The following is a 9,411-nucleotide window of genomic DNA, read 5'->3' on the forward strand; positions in this document are numbered from 1 at the left end:
ACATACTTTTCCTAAGAAAAAGAAAATTTGATAATGCCTGAATCTGACTTGAACTTAAATTAAATACACATTGTAAAAACTCATGACACAATCTACGATTTACGTTCGAATTGATATTTGTACATAAATAATTATGTACGTATCATCGAACATGCCATAAAATTTACGTTAAGTACAATTTTATATTTAATATTATACTAAGACACAGCAGATTGTCAATTAAATTTTCTGAATTTAATTTCTTAATTGTGTAATAAAAACATTTAACAATTACATCTCTCGATAATCTAAAATAATTAAACAAATGTACTTACGTAATGCATTCGTTCCCGGAAACATATTAACTTTACACCGGTGGAAATAAAAAGATAAACAACAATATTACAACATCAACAACGTTTGAAAAAAAAAACAACATACAAATAAAAATCAACAGCGGCGATTTTGTGACCACAAGTTAACTTAAAGTATGTTCAGGTAATGATTATTGCCTCCTTGCGTACATTATATTTGCAATTCCGTTATGAGAATTTTATGCATATTATTTTTAATTGCTATTTTATTTTAATCATTATTCTCAGACGGTTCCGAAACACCTGCAGACGTATCCAGTTTCATAAAAATGAAAACTATTTGAAATTAATTTTATTAATTACAAAGAATATCTTAATTAGATATAAATGTAGTTAATGTAAGGGTATAAATAAAAATACGTGCGATTCCAATATTTAACAAAGCGAAAGGTGGTAGCTTGGACGCATTACAAATGGGATAGTCTCGTGTGCTTTGTTCGAACTGAAGCAATTATTCAACTCAGGTTTTAATTAACTTCAGTCTTTGCACCTTGTCAAGTGGTAATCTTTCAAAATAGTTCAGTAGCTTTCTCGCTTCATTAATAACTTTGCAGCAGTTTAACTAAGATGCATTTCTTCGTTTGACAACATACAAATATGCATGTTTCTATAGAAAGATAAATAAAGATCAACCTTTCAAACGGACATAACTCATTCAATCTAATTGTTAAACTTTTGTTATATTAAAACTTATTGTATTTTAATAATTATAAAATTTGTTGCAACGTCAAATAATTGGTTTGTAAGTAGGAAATTAAAAAAATGACACTTAAATATTATTGCTTATTATTAATTATGTAACTCAAATACAAGTTATTACAAGTTGATAATAATACAATTATTTTATACTATTGTGTTTGTCTCCTACGTCATGGCTATGCCATCTAGGAATCAAATGTACTCAGACTGCTGGAAATGGAATCTGATGAATGTGACATACATATCGTAATAGGAAAGCTATAAACAGAATTGTTGCACAATTTGAGGAATTAAAGTGATCGATCTATATGAAAATAATTGAAATTGAATTTTATATTGATATCAACGTGAAACATTCCAAATGTCAAAAGGAAAGCGTGAATGGCTGAAAGACGTCAGCAGCAAATTTATAACATACGGATTACTACTTAAAGGTTAATTTATACTGAAGTTACCTTTCACTGTTTCCTTTCTGTTTTTTTTAATTGACAGCAATATATTACGTCTTGCTATTTCGTTCGCACTAACGTACCGGACCTTCCTACAATTACGACAATTAACAATGCCGACACATATAACATATATCCAAGAATTCGATGAAATTAATGGAAATATCGGATATATAGCTAAGGTTCAGTTAACGTACACAATACAGACACAAATTGCTGTACGCTAAGCGAACAATTAATTAATTAACTAATCAATGTCTATAAGTGAAAGTAAAATTATTTATTATAGATATTATAGAATAGATCATTTGTCATCAATTTACAATTAATTTTGCAATTTATTATTTATCATGTGTAATTGTCAATGTGAAATTAATTTATATCAAGTTGTTTATGCATTATTCATTTCCATAAAGCATAATATTTTTCTTTGTATTTTATTTTCGTGTGGGATTTATAATTTTCATGCTGATCACGTCAAGTTAGATGGGTCTTTTTTTTTACCTACGCTATGCCCAAGAATTCGAGTGCTTTTATGTGAATATTCCTTAAAGCAATACATTTATTACCATGTTATGCTTACTAACTATAATATCTTTGAAAATTACTCATCATTATTATGGCTTCGTTCAATCCGGATTCACTATGTCCGGTAATTTGTGTCGTTTATTTTTGTATGTATTATTCTGATTTCAATTGTCTGGAACTATTTCCGAACTATTCGAGGTATTACTGAAAATAAAAGTATATTCATTATAAATCATCATATATATTACGTAAACTGTAATTTAATTACATTATATGTATATAGTTAACAAAAGTTAAGCAAACATATGTCGAGTTTACTACTTGGATGAATGACCTTTGGGTAACCTTTGCCAACTCGGGATAAGTAGAATGGCACTTTAGTAGAACGGATACGATTTGCTAGAGAAACAAGTCTTAACACCACAAGCATTCACACGCAGAAGTATCTTGAGGTTGATGACTATTTGGAAGCTAAAATCTCTTAACAAATACATTAAATACATTAAAATTTAATGGTAATATTACGTAAATCTATATTTGTTGGTTTCTTATATAATATTATACGCAGATATAGATTATTAAATAAAATATTAAAGATTTATAATACCGGGGATTGGCAGCAAAGTCCATGTTTGTGTACAAAATTTGTAAAAGTATAAGAAAATGCACCATCTGTTAATGTACATTCGCTTAGCGTACTCTTTATATATACAAAATACGATTCTTAAATAAAATCAATAAGTTACGCATACATACAAAGTGTACGTTTGTGCGAACGATGCGACATGAGTGTTCCAAAATAATCTAAATACATATAATTTATATAAGAATTCATTGTCTGATTGTGTACGTTAATGGTACTATGTATATATTTACAAGTAACGTCATTGAAAAATATCAAATTGACAGTAAAATGTACGTTTGTGCGAAAAATAAGATTATAAATTCATAGTTAAGATATAAGAATCTTCAATTAAAATAAGAATAAAGTCCAAACTTTTTCTTAAAGTGTGATGAAAACTATAAAATGTTAAAAAATATTTCTTTCAAATTTCTGTGTTCAATAATGCAATGTTTCAATATGTAAATGCGTTAATAATTAATGTTTAATACGCCTCTGGCCCTTTAGATAAATAATAATCTCCTCGACTTTAATAATAATATTTATATCAAATAAAGTAGATTATAATAAATTATTTATCCTGTCGGCATTTATTTTTGCTATTATATTTATTGTTTCTTTTTCTTTCATTTCATTATTCTACTCGAGTAGACCATACGGCATATAATTAATTTTCAAGTGCGATGGTATGCGCAAATAATAGAATAATATTGTTATTTACAAAGCCCATACAGATAGTATTAAAACCGCACCAAACGCTACAAATATAACAAAAGAGAAACAGAAACAAGAATAATCCGCATGTCTCATTGCCGGATCTCGCTTTCCCCCGTGACGAGCTCTGAAGGAATTCCTCCTTTGCGAAAGGACCCCCCGCAGGACCAACTGGACACACCGGGTTTTCTCTTTCTCTCTTACGTACATTCTCTTCTCTTAAGATAGAGACGGATTGGGACCGCGTCAGGACCGTTTCACGTCCATAAATAATCCCCAATTTCTGGCCATGCTCCAGCCCGGGAAAAATGCCAAATTTTCACCCTTCGCAGCTGTAGACAAGGAAAAAATTATATATTGCTATACCGAACCCAAGTTCAACGAACCTCCCTTACTAACATAAGATAAGCGACCGAAAAATATGCTTTTTTTTTGCATATAACTTGACATAAAAACAGCATTAGTCTGTCAACGTTTCATTAAAAATAAATTTTAACTTTGCTTATTACTATCATTTTTTTAAATTTATTCTACTTATAACTGGACTTAGGTTAATTGTGTAATAAATAATTTTCTGGACATTTTTATTTTTAAATTTATTATTATTTTGTTTATGCATATTAAGTTTATTTATTTCTATTACTATAAAATTATAACATATTTATTTAATCTACTTAATACATATTTACAGTAAAATTAGTTACATATTAAATAAATACTGAAATTCCTTGCATTGTCCGGGTAATCTGAAACCGGACTAATCGAGAAACTAAACATCAAAAGTCTTTACTGTTCAATAATTAAATTGGACGTGATACACATTTGGTAAGACTTCAATATTTTCCGTATATTTTTACAAAGTGAATTCAGATAGAAATGTTGTGAATACAAAGTTGAACAGTATTCAAATTTAAAAATTGATTAAAAAAAATTCATAATCGAATATTGAATCAATTGATTTGTTCACGAAGAAGCTTATTTTTCTTTATTTTACATGTACGTGTGAGCTGTTGACAGCAATAAAGTTGATGTAAATGTGTTTTCGAAGACGATGAAAACTAGTTTCGTTATGTATATTTCTTCTTTTTTTTACCTTCCTGCAGTGTACATATTGATCGCTCAAGAGTAAATATTTAAGATACGTATCATAATAATCGGTATGGGCATATACATTCTGCATCATGAAGTTAAATCTATATAATACCAAGCATATGCATACAATAATTACAATAATAAACCTTATATGTATAACAGATACATATCTAGTAACATAACTATAAATTACAACAAATTCCTAGTAATTTTAAACAAGAAAAATGAATGTATCAGTTATCAACACTTCTACTAACAACAATTATCACATTAACTTTCTATCTTTATTTTATCTGAATCAATGTTTATTTTAGTAATTACTCATTTAAAGAGCCACATGCGGCTCCAGAGCCCTGGTATAAGGTCATGAAGTTTGGCGTGTACAAGTTTGCCAGAATTGGATTATTGTATGTGGGGTGGCTAAATATGGGGAAGAGACGTAGATAGCATTCAGTTTCTTCTTAGGAATTCTTATATTCAAATGTCCCTCTTATGGTAAACTTATGCTCATGTCAATTATGCAAGTTATTTTTTTTTTATATAAATTCAACAAAATTCTATCACCAATATTCCGCACTGTTTGAAACCGGAATATCGAGAATTATCGATATTTATTATTAAATAACAAACAATATTACAAAAGACATAGGTTTTTCCGCTTAATTATTATTGATATTATTATTATTACATAATAATAATTATCAAAGAAACAAATATAAACTGCAACAAACATGTTTACATATTAATTTCAAATTAGCTATACGTGGATTGGGGTGAATCACACTAATCCAGCAAAGTTAAACAAGGTCGAACAATTAATGCACGCTGTTGATTAAATCAACTAATAACATATGATTTACACGAATATAGTAAATTAGATTTGTATCATTTTCGTTAAAATAATAATATAATTATCGTTAGAAATAATTAATTAATTAATAATATAAATATGTAAATTCTATAAAACATTCTGAAATTATAATTATAAATCTGATCACGAGATGTCTCTTTTTATTTCCTTTCGTAACTACAAAACCACCCGTCCCCATTCTTCAGGTGGTCCTAACATATTTTAAAGCAGGAGATCCTCCCACTAGGTCAGTGTTATTTTTAAATCGTTACGCAATGCCTGCTTCATTCTTCAGGTGGTCACAGCGCATTCCGCGCCAGAACATGCGTTCCGTCCTTTTCCTCTCCTTCTATAATTCCTCAATTTTATAGCGCCCATTTATTTTTACAAGTTATGTGAAGTAATTGACTATTCAATAACTTAAAAAAAAAACTTACTCGTACAATTGTATTTTTTTTTCCCTAAAATTACATAACATTTAAGTGAAGTTTATACATTATAAGCCAAGAAACTTCATGTAAAAGCATTTTTTTTAATCAATACTTTTTTTTTATAAAATTAATTATAAATTTGTTAATAAAAATATGTTTTTAATTGATAATTATCAAAGATGTCCAGATTGTATGCCTGTATTAAGTACAATTAAACTAAACTTAGTTAGAATATTAATGTAAAACTTTAAAGTGTACGTTCATATGAACGTCGAGTACGTTAGTGCGAACAAGGAATTATACTTATACCAAAAAATATAAAATGCACATAGAATCTTCCAATTAACATATTTATAATGTAATTGTAATAATTTGTTGCAAATTGCAGTTTCTTTCAAAGAATTAATGTATTTTCATTGGTTTTAAATATCCATTTTTTCAATAGAATTATTTTTTATATAAATCAATTTATGAGATGAAATTACATAATGCTGTATCATGTTGGTAGATCTGATAAGATTTAGGATACTTCTAAACATCTAACATAATTGGTAGATGATAGAGTTTTAGTCTTGAAAATACATTCAGAAAACATATGTTGGTAAATTTGTTTAAATTTTCTTAATTTGTTGAAGTAATCTAATAATATAGAAAAATCGAATAATATAAAGAAATATTTTTATACAGTAAAATAAATTTTATAAACTAATGTTTTTACAAAAAATATCTATAAACTTTTGAAAAAGTAAATATACAAAATAATTCTAGAATTCATACTAAAGTTTGGTATTTCTATAAAGTTCATATTAAAAATTAATAATAATTTTAAAAACAACATCAAAATATACTTAAAAGTAACATAAATATTAACGTTTTTTGTAGAGATCATAATTTAACTGACTTAACAAAACTTATTATCGCATCAATCGAACGATTTATCAAAGCATTCACAGATTAAATATTTCCAAACATAAATCTATAAATAATATATAAAAAAATTAATGCAAAAATTCCAAAATTTTTAAAATTAATTAAAAAAAAAATGTTGGGCAGAATGTAGACCTGTGGTCAATAGCCCTTTGTAACAAATTTTTTTAATATTTTTATATTTGTTTATGTAACTGTTATAAGACAATAATGAAAAATATAGATAAAATTTGTTTTTAATTAATAATAAGTTTATTATTGAAAGTACATTGTCAATTTTGGTAAAACAGGATAAAATATGAGTATAACTATCAAATAGTTCGATTATTCGTAATATTGCGTTGGAATGTTGGCGCAATTGATAATGGGTAAAAAAAAATATATTTGTACTATCGGCGTCGATAATAGACAGATAACAATGTGAATGATAACAATATAAATTCACAGCAATGGGAGTTTTATTGATTACATTAAAACAAATATTGAATACACGGTGTCGGGAATTTTGATTATGGAATATACAAATGCAATTCAATGAATTCTTGAATAACCGTTCAACTAATAATAATAATAAAAAAATATATACATTTTTCAAATCATTATCATGTGCATACACGCACGCAGATCATAACAAATAGACTGATTAGATTTTGTTTAATCCGTACAGTCAATATCAATTAAACCATGATTAATCTCATTGCTAATATTATAATACGAGAAAAACACACAATAAGAGTAAATATAGACTTTATGTTGTGATCGAGCTAATTGTTCGATTTTATACTTATACATAATAGTTCTTTGATGTGAATTTTTTTTAAAAATCTGAATGAATGCGACGGAGGTTGTCATTAATTAAAGAGATCTCCAACGTTGATGTTAAAAAAATGGGATTGATTGTTCCTGGTAAATGAAGAGTTTATCTTAAACTTTAATTTAAGTAATGAATTCTAATGATCTTCCGGTCTTCAATTTAATGAAACGTAAATTAAAATGTTCAAGGTCAATGGAGTTAAATTTTTATACCGTACGTTTTTGCTAATTACAATTATTAATGAATTTGATTTAAAATTAATAATTGATATTTTTACTAATTTTACGAAAATATAAAGAATATCTTGTCTACTTTGAAGGTCGAACTTATGCTCACCTAAAATTACAGGTAAAAACTAGGAAACAAAATGAAAGTTTTCAACCACGTTTGTACTGCTAGCAAATTGTTAAAAGTATCTCTCCAGTTTGACATAGGGTGACAGCTGTCATTTCGAGAACAATAGGTTGAGAAACACTGGTAAATGCTAAATATTTATAAATAATGAGAAAAAAATATATAATTATTCAGTATTCAATTGTGAGAACACTCGCTTTTGCTGTCACTTTTTACATAAAGTGACAGCTGTCGTTTCGCAATCCAAAAAAAACGCTACCCATAGGTTCAGAAACGCAGGTATATTATATGCAATATATAAAATTATATTTGAACCTATATGAAGTTACGTCATTCAATTGTGAGAAAATATTAATCATGGAAATAGTTCTACGAAACCAAACCAAATGCCTGAGAAAGTACAAGTAATTATAGTGAAAAGTTTTAGCTGAAACCTTAAAAAAAAATAATTTTCTATACAAAATTAATAAAAAAATATAGACAAATAGTTAAATGATTTTTATTACACGTATACAAATATAAATTTTTTTCTTAATGACTTTTGTTTTAAATGGCTTTGAGTAATTTTTCAGTTTCGTCAAAGAATTTTTTTTCTAATTAATATTGAACTTTTTCTTTAATAATGTCAATACAGGATTCAATAAGATTTTTGTAATTATTTTAAGCAATTAAGATTATAATTATTATTTACAAAATTGCGTTTGTTTCATGTTTATATTAAGTTATTAGAAATTGTTTATACTCTGTCGTATTGTAATATACACAAAGATAATTGAAGAATACAGTATTTTGAATTATTTAAGTGAGTTTAGATTGAAATAATGTTTCCACGAAAGAAGAATACAAGTGATATTGCTTTTAATAACTAATAATTTTAATTGCAATTAGGAAAGTCCCGTTTTCGTATAGAATACTTTTATTATAGAAAAGTTCATATTTATTCATTATTCAAATTAATATTCATTCCTCCACCGTGTAATTATTTTATGCCATAAATATTATTGTTTTGTGAATCGTTTATTACTAAATTCATTTTATTTTAACTTACATGTATTTACAATACTTTATTATTTATTATATAATATAATATTTATTTGTAATTAGGTTTGCGTTTGAACTATTTACAAATATTGAAGTGAAATTATATTTAATTTTTATTAAATACTAAAAATGTAAAATTATAATTTTTGTAATAATTTAAACTTTTTTTTATTTAGTCTGGAATACTTTGATTTTTGAAATAAATGTTTGTTAATTATTGTTTGTACAATTGAAACTAATATATTGGGCTTGTGTTATAAGCAGAGAGTTGAATAATGGAATGATTATGATTGGGCTAATTAATGGGCATATTTATATTTACTTTTTTGAAGTTTTGTTAATGTTGGAATGAGAAGAAGATCATGAAGAAGAAGAAGAGGAAGAAGAAAAAAAAAAAGAACGAATGTCCGAGCGCAGCATCAATAATTTACAATTAAAAGATCGGAGGAAAGCAGTCCATAATATATGTAAAATGGTACCCCACCTAAAGCCACGGGCTGCCCCCCTTCTACTGGTCGAAAGAAAAATCTTAAGACG

This window comes from Nicrophorus vespilloides, unplaced genomic scaffold (genome assembly GCF_001412225.1).
Source record: "Nicrophorus vespilloides isolate i.1.1-1 unplaced genomic scaffold, Nicve_v1.0, whole genome shotgun sequence".
NCBI lineage: Eukaryota > Metazoa > Arthropoda > Insecta > Coleoptera > Silphidae > Nicrophorus > Nicrophorus vespilloides.